Source organism: Ochotona curzoniae, unplaced genomic scaffold (genome assembly GCF_017591425.1).
Source record: "Ochotona curzoniae isolate NIBS_2020 unplaced genomic scaffold, NIBS_Ocur_1.0 scaffold_4701, whole genome shotgun sequence".
Classification (NCBI taxonomy): Eukaryota; Metazoa; Chordata; class Mammalia; order Lagomorpha; family Ochotonidae; genus Ochotona; species Ochotona curzoniae.
Genome location: NW_024467122.1, coordinates 83,949,844 through 83,966,328, shown reverse-complemented (window position 1 = coordinate 83,966,328; position 16,485 = coordinate 83,949,844). Strand labels below are relative to the sequence as shown.

Below are 16,485 nucleotides of genomic sequence, written 5' to 3'. Positions count from 1 at the left end.
TGGTGTTATTGATTGTGATGGCAGTGATATTGCAGATTGTGATGTTAGAGGTGAATGGTGGAGATGATGGTGGTGTTATTGGTTGTGATGGCAGTGATATTGTGGATTGCGATGTTAGGAGTGAATGGTGGAGATGATGGTGGTGTTATTGATTGTGATGGTAGCAATATTAAGGATTGTGACGTTAGGGGTGGTAGGAGTGGATGGTGGTGGATGGTGGTGACAATGTGATGTTGTGATGATGGGGTGATGATGGTAGTGGTGATACTGAAGATTGTGATCTTAGAGGTGGTAAGGATGGAATGCACACATTCAGTCGTGTCTGTGCAAAAACAGTAATTGCTTCATGGGAATGAAGCTATTCTAGCAACTGTGGCCTCACTGCCCACAATGTCACTGAGTCGATGAAGGAGACACAAGAGTCAGGGCAGATTTGGTGGCACTGCAGGTTAAGCTGCTGCTTGGGACACCTGAATCCCACCTCTGAGTGAGTGTGAGTCCTAGCTCTCCTCCCAATTCCAGTTTCCTACTAATGTGCATCCTGGAAGGTAGCAGTGATGGCTCACATGTTTATGTTTTTGCCTCCCACATGGGAGACCCATTTGGAGCACCTGCTTCCTGTCTTTGGCCAGGCCCATCCCTGACATTGTGGGTATTTGGGGAGTAAACCAGCAGAACTCTGTGTGTGTGTGTGTGTGTGTGTGTGTGTGTGTGTGTGTGTGTGTCCTTGTCCTTTTCCCTCCCTCTTACCCTATCTTACAGATAATTAAATAGATCTTTTTTTTTTTAAAGAAAGGTTCATTTTTAAAATTTTTAATTTGTTTATTAGAGTTGCAGAGAGAATGAGACAGATCCACCGGCTCTCTCCCCAAATGACCACAACAGCCAGAGCTGGGCTGGTTCAAAGCTGGGAGCCAGGAGTATCTTCCCAGTCTCCAATGGGAGTGCAGGGGACCAAGCACTTGGGCCATCTTCTGCTTCTTTCTAGGCCCTTAACACAGAGCTGGATTGGAAATGGGGCAGACAGGGCTTGAACCTGCGCCATTTGGGTTGCCAGTGCCACAGTGGGAAGCTTAACATGCTGTATCACCATGTTGACCCCAATTAAATAAATCTTAAAACAGCAGCAACAAACAACATAGTCACTTTCAGTTATGCCTTGCTGGTAGGTTGTGTGTTCCACACCTGGAGATGACCAAGGCCTTATTTTGCTGGGAGACCCCCGGGGACTCCTCTGCCAGTGGCTGGCTATGTCTCTGTGTTTTGGGGGCATCTTGATTTACCTTTCATTGTGTGACCCCTGATTTTAGCCTACCACTGAAATAAGTATGTATCAGGTAAGCCAGATGTATTTCCTGGCTGTTGAGACAGGTATAGTGACTTGGGCCCATAATGCCCTGGCCCTTGAAAGCCAGGAGCCCACTTAGTGCACCTTTTTGAGGGTTTTGAAAACTTTCCGAGACTTAGGAGCTACGCAGATCCCGGCGCTGGTTGCTGCTTGCTGAAATCAGCACTGAACAGATGAGCCCTGTGGCATGAAATGTGGATTTTACAAGTGTAGCAATACGACTAAGGCCCTCAACTGATGTCCCAGGGTGTGGTGCTGTTGGGAAGCCTCAGAATGCACTGCAGGCCTCAAATGATGCAAACCTATGGCTCTCCAGGCTGCAAGATCAAGGTCTTTGTCCCAATGAGCCATTCGCCTTATTTTACTTAGGGCAGAGCTGAGGGCAGCTGGGAGAGGCCATGCTTCTGCCCGACCCATCACATGCCAGGGCTGGCCCAAAGTTAAATTTAGATAGAAAATCAACGAGATGCTAAGAATACTTCCAGCTTTTCTGACAGCTTGCATCCATCACTGAGAGAGAAAAAAGAGGGCTTACTGCCTGGCAGTAAGTAGGGAAGGGTGAGGAGGGGAAAGCAAGGGTTAGATCAGGCCAGAGGCTGGATTCTTACAGGCTGACGAGGGTAGGGATGTTTTCTGGGAAGTCTGAAGTGAACCGTGGGAGACCTGCACCCAAGGAAAGTTGAAGTTGGAAAGGAAGATGGCTGGGTATCCCAGTGACCTCACTCCCAGTGCCTGAGACTTCTAGAAGGTTCTCTCGGGGAACTCTGCCTAGAGTGAGCGGTGAGGCTTCTTTGTGCCTCTGTTACCTCCAGGAGCTCCTGCAGCCCAAGGCATGTTTACTAGAGTGAGCGAGAAGGCTGCCTAGTGTGGCTTCCTGTGGAGCTCAGCACTGGCAGGTGCACCTAGATAAGAACACCAGCTCTGTACCCTTGACCTTGACACTGACCAGGGGAGTGGGGGCTGCATTCCTGGTCCTAGAAGGTTCATGGTGAGACAGGCGAGGTGAAACCAATCACCTGGTAGGCTGTGGTGACAGTGAACTGAACTGGCCCATGCGTGGCAGCACCCAGCACATGGGGAATACTCATCAATATCATGGGTACTCGTCAGTGGCATGGGTCATTGCTGTGGAATTTTAACACCCTCAGTTGATGCTGGATGTGCATATTTAGTCAGTTCAGGGCATACAGGATCATTCAGACCTGGATTCAGCCTAGGCCACATGACCCTTCACAACCACATGACTTTCATTAATTTTGTTTTTCTGAGTCTCAGTGCCCGCTGCTCAGCAATGGAGATGTTGGGTACTTTGGAAAGCCATTGTGAGAGTTATTGGAGCTCAAGTAAGGGAAGCACCCGGGATGCTGCAGGTATCCACTAAATACAATCCAGGGGAGAGTGCCGTGTCATGGCTAGCAGAGTGGCTCACCAGTGAAATTGACTCAGTTGAAATCCAGGCTGGGAAGAGGGCCAAGTAACCACATCTGAAGCCCACATCCCATGTCAGAGTGCCTGGTTAGAGTCCTGGCTTCTCTCCGGATTGAGCTTCCTACTCAAGTGTTCCCTAGGAGGCAGCAGGTGCGTCCCTGCCATCCATGTGGGAGACCTGGATGGAGTTCCAGGCTCCTGCTTTAGCCTGCCATTTGGAGACAGAGGCAGTGGGTGGAAGGTTTCTCTCCTTCGCACTGCCTTTCAAATAAAAATGAAGATAAATGTCTTGAAAGGTAAGAAAATATAATGTGGAGGCCTTGGGAAAGTGGATTCCTCATTCTGAACCTCAGTCTGTTCTTCTGTGAAATGGGGACAATCTCATCCTCCTGGGGGGTTAGTTACCCTGAGCATGAAGGTAACAGCAGGCATTGGAGTGGTTAGCAGAGCACCTGGCCCAGAGGTACACCCCCTCTACCCTGTAACCAATGTTAAGCTGACAGAGGGCAGTGGGGCAGTTAGCACGGCATGGAGGTAACTGCTCTTGTAACCAGTGCTTCTTTCTGCTTCTCTCCATTCTGCTATGACCCAGGGGAATGCATAACAGTGCCACACTGCTGGCCCAGTAGACCTTCCGCTTTTCCCCTTTACTCCCTGTCTCTGCTGCTGCTGCCATTGGTCCATTGCTCTATTGCTCACCAGAGGTGACAGAGAGACACTGGGTCAGTAAGAAGTATGAATTACAGCCGACAGCAGGCAATGTATCACAGCATCAACTGTGAGACCCCACTGTATGTCCTCCGAGGGGAAGGGCAGAGCATAGGGCAGCTGCTGGGCTGGCTGGCTGGCCCTCCTCTGGGAAAAGATGATTGGTTCCCCTGAGGTCCAACATGGGCATCTCTTTAGCCTCTCAGGTACAGAGGAGTCAAGTTGTGATGGGGATGGAGGAGGTGTGGCCTTCCTTCCTTGGACCCTTCTGGGCGCAGAAATCGCCATCAGGGAGGCATGTGGAGCAGAGTTGAATGTGGACATGGGCTTTCTGGTTTCCTCTGAAGAAAGCCTGGGCTCAGGGGCCAGGGTCTATGGGAAAGTAATGTGGCTTGCATTTGAATTCAGTGTTTGGGAAGACCTGGAGTTACTGGCTGGGCCTTGTGGCTAAACACCGGCACCCGTATCTGCGATGGGTCTACCAGGGCCTTCCAAGGAGTAGCTGTGCAAGGAGGGTATCATATGCAAAGGTTTTGTTTATGGAAAATAGGTGGCTTAGAGAAGGGCAGTTCTGACCCTGGCTGAAGGTGGGAAGGGGCTGGGTTGCCAAGAAGGGTCAGGAGTTCTCAGTCCAGGCCAATTGTTGGAGGAGTCCCGTAATTCTCAGCCCTTGTCCCTGGTTAACAGCAGGGTGTCAGTATAGTACAGTGCCCCTGCAGGTGCAGGGATGGGGTTGCCAGCACTTGGCACTCCCATGGAAGCCATAGGGGCCTGTGAAGGACCATGGGGTCCTGCGATAGAGGAGTGGACCAGACTAGAGATGCTGTGAGAGCTTTGTGTGGGGAGGGGCTCGGCTGGTAGTGCAGCAGGTGGAGCAACTGGCCAATGGACGTGATCATCTGCATCACCTCTTGTGACCCTGGATTGCCAGCATCGCATCTTGTGGGTTAGCATTGTGTGACCCTGCTGCTGTCAGAGGGTGGAGGCAGGGATGACAGAGGTGAAGGACTACGGCACCTGTGAAATCCTGCCTGCTGTTATTCTGTCTGCTGGGGTCTGGACTAGCTCATTGTATTTCTAAAGCCTCTCATGCAGACTGCCCCAATAGTGCTGCATCTGGGGAAGACAGTAAGAAGCAGGGGACAAGGTGGTGGCAGAAAGAGCCACTTGGGCACATACTGGAAAGGCAGGTGGGAAGCAGGTGTGAACACTCTGCCTGCAAAGGCTGTCAGGCCCTCAGCGGCTGCATTCTGAGGCTGGCTTTGAGTCTGGGGCTTGTATTCTGTACCATAGGTCCCAGCCAGCCGCAGGCGGTAGTGGCGGGCAGTGGGGGGGGAGGGGAGGGGGTGACGACCCTGCTGACTGGGTTTATACAATGGGCATGCTGTGGGAGCAGAGTCGCCTGTCAAACTCTCAAACAGCTGCCACCTTCCTTTGCCGAGTCCGTTGTGTGGGCCTCTTAGACATCAGCGCCTGGCCCCCTCCGCTTGCCACCTCCCCCACCCCCCACCCCCGGCCCGAAGGCTCTAATGAGGCTGCACCTCGGTTGTAGCTTGGCCAGGAGCCTTGTTGTTCTGGCATGCATAGTTCCGGATGGGAACAATGTGAATGTGCAAGACCGACAGCTGGCACAGAGCAGGACAGATGTCAGGGGCATTCCTGTGGCACCGAGCATGGCTGTTAGCATTTTCCCAGGAATCGGCCAGGCCAAGGGGACCAACAGCCATGGCTGTCTCTGAGTATTTTTCTTTTTTAAGATTTATTTTGTTTTTATTGGGATGATATACGGTCTGACATTCTCTGTACCAGTGTTATCGGGCACACTTAAATAGCAGACTGATGGAATTGTAACTCCTTTTATGAAGAGTGTGACATTATGGGAAAAATCAATTGGGGAGCAGAAAATGGGGGGCGGGGGAGGATCCCAAACTATACAGAATTGTATGATAAATTTCAAGAATAAAATTAAAAAATAAATTTAAAACAGTCAGATATACAGAGAAGAGGAGAGACAGAAAGATCTTCCATCCATTGATTCACTCCCCAAGCGGCCGCTTTTTGTCTATCTGCTAATGTAATCTCTGGGAGGCTGTAAGAACTGGAGCCTATCCAAAGCCAGGACCCCAGAGCCTTTGCTGGACCTCCTGTGTGGGTGCAGGGTCCCAAGGCTTTGGGCCGTCCTCGACTGCTTTCCCAGGCCACAAGCAGGGAACTGAATGGGAAGCAGGGCTACTGGGATTAGAACCTGCGCCCATATGGGATCCCGGCACGTTCAAGGCGAAGACTTTAGATGCTAGGCCACCGTGCCAAGGAAGTTTTTAGTTTTTGGCTTTCCCTTTAGTCCATATCCAAGAAAGGCAACATATCCAAGAATGCCCTTATTTGTTTGTTAATTTAAAAGATACCTGTAGTTACAAAGAAAACATAGAGAAGGAACCAAAGAGGAAGAGAGAGGAAGAGAGAAAGAGAGAGGAGGAGAGAGAGAAATCTTCTATCTGTTGGTTCATTCCCCATGTGGCTGCAAAGGCTGGTGCTGGGGTAGACTGAAGTCAGAAGCCAAGAACTTCAGGTTTCTGATGTGAGTGCAGGGACCCAAGCACTTGGACCACCCTCCCCTGCTTTGCCAGGCACATTAGCAGGGATCTGGATTGAAAGTGGAGTAGCTGTGACTTGAAGTGGCAGCCATATGGGATGCCACAAAGCCACCCCCAGAATGCCTGACTCCCAGCAACCCATGGGATTTCCACTCACTGTATAAGATAACGTGGCATTTGTCTCTTCCTCCCTTCCTTCGATCCTATATCTCCAAAGCTATCTCACTCAGCTGTGAGCAGCTGATTTTCCGCCAAGCGTGTAGAATTCAGAGATGAGTAAGGTGCACACTTTGCCCTCAAGAAGATGCCTCCCAGCCTACTGTTTCAGTGTTGAGTTGATGAAAGCATTCGTAAAGCAAGGCTGTGTTTGGAATTCACGGTTTCAGAGGACAGTGCGATAACCCACAGCCAGCAGACAGCAGGAAGCCGACGCTGCTGCAGCTATTTGCACAGTGCAGTCTAGCACACTTGCTCAGGGAGAGGGGTGAGGTGGGGGGACACAGCCATTTTTTTTCTTCATGGTGTGAAAAATCAGGAGCAGTCAAGAAACTGAGTTACTGGACTTGACCTGAGAGCAATGCTCGACGGTACAAGGGCAGGTTGTAGGGGACAAGAGGGTCTCAGTATGAGTGTGTGTGTGTGTGTGTTTCCTCTGGGTTAGCTTCCTGGGTGCTTACCTAGGCACCTAGTGAAGGTAGCGTATGAGGCTTCCTCTTGCGGGGGAACGACAAGGCCTTTTCCTACTGTGTCCTCAGGGAGAGGGGTGTATTGCAGACCTTGCCGCATTCCAGAGCTGCATGTCAGAGATGGCCAGTGGCCAAATGACAGTCCCGAGTGGAGTGTGGGGTTTGCGCCAGCTGGCAGATGAGGGTAGCTCAGGTTCTGGGGAGTGAGGCGTGCTCCTGGTGACAGCCATCTGCAGTAACTTGAGCTGTGCTCATCTGTGAAGCAAGTGGGATCTAAAGAGGAGTTTGGGATTCTGCATCCCATGAACTACACAAGCATAGAGTGAGGGCCTCAGAGAGCAGAATGCATGTGACATGGCGCATGTCAGGGACACCACACAGTTTGTAGGCACAGAGCCATTGTTTCTGATTTGGGGATTCTTTGCTTAATCAAAACTGTTGGGTTTGGAGAGGAGGGTGTTTCAAAGATGCACAACTCCCTGCTCTGTCTGGGATTTGAAACAAGTACCCCCTATCCCTAAGAATGGCAGCAGTAAAAAACAAAAAATTGCTTATGTTTATCATTTGTTTGGGTCCTTCCACCAGCCTGTCTGTTTCTCCCCAGATTGCTACTCCTTTTCCTGGATTTTGTTAAATAACTGAAGTGATTTAGAGCAGTTTTTTTCGGCTTTAAAAAGATAATACATTTTGAGGGGCAGGTGTCATGGAGAGCAGCATAGTAGACTGGGATCCAGTTCGACCTCCACTTTCGTTCCAGCTTCCTGCTAAGGTACCTAGGAGGAAGCAGGTGATGGTCCAAGTCCTTGTGTTCTTGCACCTGTGTTGGACATCCAAATCGAGTTCCTTGCTTTATCCTGACATAACATAGCTGTGGATAAAAGGTCTCTCTTTCTCTCTCTCCCTTTCAAATAAATAGTCTGTAACAATAATAATGAAATAGGGAGTGGACATTTGCGGCAGCAGTAGGATACTGCTTGGAACACTCATATCCCGTCTCACACTGCCTGGATTCAAGTCCTGCCAGTACGTATACCACCACCACCACCAATCCCTGGGAGGTAGCAAGTGATGGTTTTGGTAATTGGGTCCCTCATATCCTCCTGGGAGACCTGGCTTAAGTTCTGGACTCCCAGTTTGCCATAGCACAGGCCTGGCTGTTATGGGCATTTGAGAAGGAAACCAGCAGATGCAAGGTCTCTCTCACTCTTTCGACTTATAATAGTGTATTTTATGACCTTGGTCTGAATGGAGCAGATTTGTGGCTACACCGTTTGTGGTAAAAGAAGATGGCCATAAGGATTAAACATTTGTAGAAAATAGATCTAAAAGGTAAGTGTATCTTAGTGTAAGAGATTTTTGAAATCTGTGCGTGGTTTTCCCATAATAAACTTTTTAATGGATGTTTTTATATTATTTTGAAATATTATTTACTTCTTTGAAATGCAGAGCTCTCCCATCCATCCAGTGGTCTACTCCCAAAGTGGCTATGATGGCCAGGACCAGGCCAGGCTAAAGCCAGGAGGCTGGAACATAATGCTGGTCTCCCACGTGGATGACAAGGGTCCGTGTGCATGAGCCATCATCCGCTGCTTTGCCAGGGGCATTGGGGGAGCTGGCTCAGAACAGAGCAGCCAGGACTCCAGTCAGCACTGGGCTATATAGAATGCCAGCATTGCAAGCAGTGTCTTAACCTGCTGTACCACAATCCCAGCTCCTTTGTGGCTTTTTTGAAGGCTCCTCATATGCATGGCTAAGATAAACTTCTCTTTTATTAAATTTCCATAAGCTTTTCAAAATCTCTCTGTGTATTCACATGCTGTATTAGAAGTTTGTAGTATTTGGTTCTATCCAAAATTCAGTGTTTATTTAAGCATTAGTGAAACTCAAATTCAACTTGCTGCAAAGCTGAAATTTCTAATTGGCAGTATTTAAAGATACCTCATCATCTGGACTTTCCAGGGTTAAAAAGAAGGGATCACTTGAATCATTTCTTGAAAATTGGGATCTGGGATGGTTGGTGTTGTCACTGCCATCACTTACGCTCCAACCTGATTGCAACTGTTTCGAGATATCATTTGTCCAAAGAATGAATAATGCTTATGATATTCACTTATAAAATGGGGTTAAAATACTCCATTCCGGCAAGATGTGCCTTCAAAACTCTTACCTAACACTTCACTGTTCTTGACCCTCACAATACGCCTTAAACTTATAACTTACTTCCCTTTACTGGGCAATTAAGATGCAGTTTCCGTAGTTGCCAGTATGCTTCTCCCCAATTTCATTTCTCTAAAAGAAGTGGGAAAGATTTTGAGCATGTCTCATAGGCTTATCCCATCTGTCAAGCATGTCAGACTTACACACCTTCATTAGGGACAGTTCTAACATGCATGAGTACACAGCCCACCTATGCCTCAGGGAAGCCAAAGGTGTGATGAGCATGGTGTTTATGTATGCTGTGCACAAGTGTGTGAATGTGTGTGTGTGTATACAGGATGAGCAGCTGCCTGCTTGGGTGGCAAGACACGAAGGGAATTGTAATGGGGGGGCTGGCATGGTGGTACAACAGGCAAATCATCTGTCCTGTCATGCTGGTATCCCATATGGGCACCAGTTCGTGTCTCAGATGCTCTACTGCTAATCCATCTCGCTCTTATGGACCAGGAAAGCAATGGAGGAGGGTCCAAGTTCTTGGGCCCCTACACCTACATGGGCAACCAGAAACTCCTGGCTCTCAGTTCAGATTAGCTCAGCTGTGGCTGTTTTAGTCATTTAGGGACACATACACACACATACACAGACACACATATAATTTTTTTAAGTGGGTTGTGATGACTGTGCTGGCCCTGGGCTTCAGGGACCAGCAGTGCTGGTGGACATGCCCCAGTTGGGTGCAACACCATAGCTATTTTCCCGGTTCTGCCTCTGGATATTCCTTAACAAGTCAAGTGGCTATTCTTATGGGAGATCATGGCTGCTGCAGGACCCAAGCCAGACAGCCTATGGTGGAGGCCAGGATCCAGGTGGCTGCTTTCCAGGCGGAGGAGAGCCAGGTGGAGCTGGTGGATTCACAGGCTAAGCTGCCTTGTAGGTGAGCACACTCTGGCACGCTCTATCTCACAGCTGCGTCTGTGTTTATGAACTCCCAGAGCCTCAGAGGGTGGACCCAAAGGGAGGAGCCTTCAACAGACTGGAAGGTGGAGCTTTGCCAACTCACAGGGAGAGGGACCTCCAGGTATAGCAGACCGTGGGTGCATGGAGTGGGGAATAAATGTATATGCTGAGACACCCCCACCGTGCGCACACACACACACACACACACACACACACACACACACACACACACACACACACACACACACACACACGGCAGGCCGGTGGGAGAGGGGACAGCTCCAAGGCATTGACAGTTAAGAGAGTGAATTCCAGGAGTAGTCATTTGACCTAACAGTTAAGTTGTCCATGTCTCAAGTTCTGGTGCACTTCTGGCTCCAACTTTATGCTAATGTAGACCCTGGGAGGTGACAGTGATGACTCAAGTACCTGAGTCCCTGCTGCCCTTGAGGGATACCCAAGATTAAGTTCCCTGCTCCTGCCTTAAGCTTGCTCCGGCCCGGCACTGGGTGTTGCAGACATTTAGTGACATAAAATAGAAGATCCACCTCTGTTCGCTTGCTCTCTCTCTTTTAATCCTCTCTCTGCATTTCAAGTAAATGTTTTCAAACTAAAAACAAGGGGCTGATTTTGTGTCACAGTGGGCTAAGTTCCTGCCTAAGATACCTACATCCCATATGAGCTCCGGTTAGAGTGCTGGTTGCTCCACTTTGATACAACTCCATGCTCATGTACCTGGAAGGCAGTAGATGCTCAGGCCCCACCACCCACTTGGGAAACCCTTTGTCCGGATTCAGCCCCAACAGTGATGAACACTGGGGAAATGACCAAGAGAATGGATGATCTCTCTCTTTCTGTCTCTCTCTGTTTCACTTGCTCTCTCTACTTTTCAAAGCAAATGAATGAATCTGGAATGAAAATGAAGCTTCATGCTACAATAAATGTGAACTTCCATTTATCTCTAAGAGAAACCCCTTTTCTTAAGATTTATTTATTTTTATTAGAAAGTCAGATATACAGAGAGGAGGAGAAACAGAGTGGAAGATCTTCTGTCTGATGATTCACTCCCCAAGTGGCCGCAACAGCCAGAGCTAAGCCAATCCAAAACTAGGAGCCAGGAGCTTCTTCCAGGTCTCCCATGCAGGTGCAGGGTCCCAAGACTTTGGGCCGTCCTCGACTGCTTTCCCAGGCCACAAGCAGGGAGCTGGATGGGAAATGGAACAGCCACGACATGAACCAGTGCCCGTATGGGATCCCCATTCCAAGGTGAGGACTTAAGCCACTAGGCTACTGCGCCAGGCCCAAGAGAAGACATTTGATTAAAGAGAGAGGCTTGTGACTTGTGAGTAGGCGGATTAGGTTGCAGTCAGGGCTCTGGTTCTCTGTTGATTATGGGATGCTTCGGGACCTTTCCCAACCCACTCCTTCCTTGTTATGGAGGATTCTGACGGTTCAACAATAGCAGTGTGTGTCTGATTGCGGTACCTGCGAAATTGTGTTCAGGGTTTCAGCAGCTGCCCTGCTCTGGCTCCTTGTTTCTATATGATCTGGTGACAAAGTGTGATCTTTGACCTTTTTAGTTTCTTTTTAACGGGTGTATAGATTGCACGTGTCCCCAGGGTACACATGGTAGTTAAACGGACACACTACTGAAGGCGGGGTCACCAACACACTCATTCTGTCACGTGTGTCGATTCTTGGCGGGAGTGAGAACATGCAACTTTCTCATTTGACATCATCCTTAAGTGAGCCATTGTGCCCTGTTGAGACACCATGGGCTACAACAGGCTTGCAGCTACACCTGCAGGCTTATAGCTCTGAGCTCAAGGCACTGACATCTCCCTGATTGTTGAGTTATGGAGCTGGTCCTACAGTTTTGTAGGATCTGGTGGCTCAGGCTCTGGTCTACCTTTGTGTCGACCCTCCTAACACAGGGTTTCCCCAAGCTGTGCCTGGGCACAGCCGGCAGGACTAGCTCCTTGGGGCCAGACTCTAAGCCACCTTCCCAGGTCAAGAGGCTATGTGCTGTCTCAGCCCTGTGTTTGGATGCCAGGAGCATGCGCTGAGAATCTTTGGGCCATTAGAGAATCCTGTGCTGGCCTGCTCCTTTTATTCCCGATTCTCCTTTTATGGTGACTTCTGACACAGACCAGGGGGCTCAGGCCACTGACGGAGCAGCTACAGGTATTTGGGGACAAAGTTTTGCTCTCATTTTGATCTCTTTCTCCCTTGATTGAGTCCGGCTTATCTGGGCCTGAAGAGCCAAGGTTCTTAGAAACACCCCTTGATAGGAATAGAGTTGAAAAGGGGAAGAGGGAGGAGCCCTTTCAGTGAAAACCACTGGAGCAGCCTGGAAAGACAGAGTTGTCAAGTGTGTTACAGCCAGGATGAGGAAAGAGTCTAGCTCTTGTCTGGAAACCAGAGCCAGAACCTTCTGTTCCCAGGGTGACCTTGGCTCCTACAGAGTGGGGTTGCTGGGATCTGGGGAGCCTGAACTTCTTGCAGGCCAGTGGACCCCCCTTCTGCAGCCCAGATGCCCTCCCTCCCCAGACCTTCCTGTCCACCACGTGCTCAGCCTGTGGGGTCACACCTTCCCTGCCTGTGTTCTGTTGCAGTTGGTTGGCGAAGCCAAGGTGATCTGCTCTCCTCCCAGGGGACACTTCCTGATATCCTGTGGGTGTTCGCTGGTTTCTCCCCAGGGCCTCTGTACCTGGCCATGTGTCTTGTTCCACTGACCACCATTGCTGTCTGCCCATATCATGAAGCGGCATGGGTTACAATGTTGAAGACAAGCATTGTCGGAGCTGAAACCTCACAGCTTTGTGACTCAGGCTGAGTTCCCCGGCCTCTATTTCCAGGGAGGTGAAGTGGAAATTAAAAAAGAAAAATGGTGCCCACTTGGTGGGAGTGTGTAGAAGCTCTGTGTACAGCATCTTTGTTGTTGCCAATCAAAGTTTGCAGGCTCCATGGCCGTTATGGGGCCCTTCCCTTCCCTGGTGCTGCTTGCAGAAGGTGGTGGAGAACAAGCTGAGTTTGCTTGTGGTGGTGTGCTCTGGATTCACACATTGCTAAGCTAGGTGCCTGGCCTCTGCTCCAAAGACCAGCAGCCCCAGCTCAGTGCCTTCCTCAGGTCTTTGCAGCCCCAGATGTGAAGCAAGTCCTGGAACTTGTATCCAGTGCACTGTGCACCATGGAGGTGCAAGATCTCTGCCTCTCCCATCAAAGCCTGCTCTGCTGGGCACCCTTGCCATGGTTCCTCCTACTGTCCCACACTGTCTCTCATATGTTGGTTTGGGAGTCTGGGGAGCTTCCCTGTGGGCCACTTGAGAAGTGAAATGGGGGTGAGAGGTTGCACTGCTCCCTGGAGCACCTAAAGTAGTTACTGGCCTCAGGCTTCCTTTCTTCCCCTTATGTGTCTGGCCTCATTTTCCCAGAATCCCTCTCCCCCAATTCACTCCCTCTTTCCTCTCCCCTTTCCTTACATCCCTCTCATCCCCTTTTTCCCAATTCCCCTCTTCCTTCTCCAATCTCCTTTTCCCATTCTCCATTCCCCTCTCCCCTGCCCATCTCCTTCTCTCCCTATTTCTCATTTCCTCTCCCATCCCCTTCTCTCCTTATTCCTCATTCCCCTCTTCTCCCCTTTCTCTCCCCTTTCTCCCTCCCCTCCTCTCCTCCTTCCTTATTCCCTCTTTCCTCCCCTCCCCCTTTCCCTTCTCTCTCTCCCTCCCCTCTTTCACTTCCCCCCTACTTTCCCTCTCCTTCTCCTCTTGCTCTCCTCTCCGCCTCCCCTCCTACTCCCTACCCCTCTCCTCTCTCTTCTCCCTCTCCCCTCTCTGGCTTTCCTCCCAGCTCTCCCTTTTCTCTTTTCTTCCCTTGTTTATTTCCACTTGCTCAGTATTTATTTGATTTCTTTGAGAACAACGGCTTCAATATTCTAGTCGTTTTTCTTTCTATGAGTAGCTTGTGCTCAGTATAAAGAATTCAGGCAATCCACTTGCTAACCAATAAGTGAGTCAGCAAATGGCTGCTGCTCCCCCACGGTAAGTCCCCTCTGACTCTAGGCATACCTCTCTCTGACATTGTGGTTGACCATTGATGGACATGCAGGTGCAGGTGGAGAATCTGGTCTGCAGTGTGATTTTTTTTTTTAAATACACAGGACAGCAGGTGTGGTTCTAGAACATGTGGGTCAAACTTTAGGCAGCTGGTAAGGGCTTCCATTGCTCTGAGGCAAGGGCTGCTGGGGGAGGGGACAGCTGGGTTTTCTATAGGGAATCCGGGTACTTGACTTGGGCCAGCTGTCCCGTGCTGTTAGTTCCCTCCGTCTTTGCATCCATCCCATACTTCCTGCTGCCTTTGTCCTGGATGTGGCAGCATGGCCAGGGTCAGCTCTGGTGGTCATTTCCAGACACTACTTTGATGCTTGTTTTCTAGTGAGTTCTCTCATGGGGAAGCCCTTTGGGTTGGGCCTAACCAGACCCTAAAGTCCACAGGAACCACATTTGGGATCATGTCTGGGACCTACTTTGTTGTCAATCTGGCCTATCCCATACCTGCCACTCTCTAGTTCTTTACTCTAGAAGGTTCCATTTCCAGAAGGTTCCCTATCTAGAAGCTTCCACCTCTTCATGGCACCCAGGGATTTTGTGCCTCCTGCTCCTACAAAGGAGGAACAACAAGGTCCAGCTTGACCTCCAGCCCTGGCCCCTCGGTTGGTTTCTCAGGTGGCCTCAGATTTGGTGGCTTCCTGTGGCAGAAGTGGTTGGTCCCATAGCCCCAAATATCTGCCCATAGTTAGGGCAGATATTTGAGGCCACAACATAGGCAGGGCTGCTGCTGCAGGCCGCATAAAGAGGGCATGTCTGCTGCTTTCAGCTCCTCATGGCTGGCAGTACATGGCTTCTCTTGGCATGTCCAGGCATCACGAGGTCGTCTCCTCTGCATGCCCACATCTCTAATGCCCTTTCTTTTCTCTTGTTAGGGACAGCTGACCTTGCAGTGAAACTTATTACATTTGCGATGAGGCCATGCAAAGTGCCAGAGTTAGAGCTTGGGTATATTTGCAGATTTGCACCGCATCACATGTACCTAACAGAGAAGCACTGGTGACCTTTCACGGGATCTGCTTGGCAGGACAGACACAAGGCACTTACCACCTCCTTCCTCCACAGCACCCATGGTGTACTGAGTGGGGTCTTGACTGTGTCTGTCCAGAAATGCTGATTTGTGAAAATGGTAAAAATGATGTAAGAGATTTTCAGATGTCATGCTGAGAAAAAAAAATGCCCCAGTATAGCACCAAGCTGTACAGCACCCAAGACCCCTTTGGGTGCTGCATTGGCACATACCACCTTGGCCATCAGAATCTTCGGGCCACGGGAAGGATCGAGAAAATGGTGTGCCCTTAAGGTCAACATGTAAGACCCACCTCCCAGAGCTAGACCTTTAGGCGACAACCGTAGGTGGCAGAGAGAAGGGTTCTGAGGATGGGCGTATCCCGGGGCCACAGTGTGGTGAGAAGTAAGATGGTCTCACTGGCAAACATTTCTACTGTAAATCAGGAGACAGGGTCCAAATGAGAACTACTTCCAAACTGCTTCTTCTCTATCCTTGGCCTTGTCTTTGCAGAGTTACAGAGAAAGACAGAGAGACTCAGTGAGATCTTGCATCCACCGGTTAACTCCCCAAATGGTTTCAGTGGCCAGGGCTGTGCCAGATCAAAGCCAGGGACCAGGAGCCAGAACTTTCCTCTTGTTCTCCTGCATGGGTTCAAGGGCCCAAGCTTTTGGGCCACCTTCCATTGTTTTTTCCAGCCACTAGTAAGGAGCTGGATTGAAAGTGGAGCAGCTGGAACTCAAATAGAAAGGTGAATGCTGGCGTGTTACTTCCCAGACTCCTATGTTTACCACCTGTGGGAGGTAAAGCAAAAGGATCATTGTTTATTTTGGTGCATAAAAGTGTTTCAGTCCATCAGTATTTTTTCCTGTAAGATAGATTCTTCTATGATGGTTTTTCAAGATCTTCAGTTTGTTTAGGCTCCATCTTACTGAATGGGGTCACCTTACCAGGGCACTCCTCCATGCTCTCTCTCTCTAACAAGTTCCCACCTCTCAGGACCAGTTCCTCAGAATCCAGCCCTTGGTGAGGGGCTTGTCCTTCTCCAGCCCAGTGCTTTCCTGACTTTCACTACTTTAGAATCATCTGGAATTGTGGTTAGAATGAAGATCCTGCTTTGGTCCAGGTGGGTCTGAACCTGTGCATTCTTGGTTTGCCTCAGCTGATGCTGACGTTGCCTGGCTGTGAACCACACCAGGCCCCTGAGTGTATGTGGCAGGGTCCTCCCTGCTGGGGTCTGCTGCGACTACTGTCGGGGAGACACTGCTCCTGTAGCCTCAGAGGGGGTGGGGGATAGAGGAAGGGAAGGGGTGGGGATAATTCTGTTTCTCTAGGAATGCAGGGTTGTAGTCTGTGAAATTTAGCATAATGCAAATGGTTTATGGAAGTGCTGACACACTCAGAACACCTGAGATGCAGCATGATTCAGTCCTGTCTGTATTCTTTCCTAGCACACTTGTGGTTAGTACAATTGTGTTTAACACATTTGTGG

At 49.7% G+C, this 16,485-nt stretch overlaps 1 protein-coding gene across 1 annotated transcript in view; it reads left to right on the top strand.

The window, feature by feature from the left end:
* Nucleotides 1-16,485, top strand: part of THSD4 (thrombospondin type 1 domain containing 4) — a 324,275-nt gene that overhangs the window by 86,483 nt on the left and 221,307 nt on the right. The gene's annotated exons all lie outside the window — the stretch shown is intronic.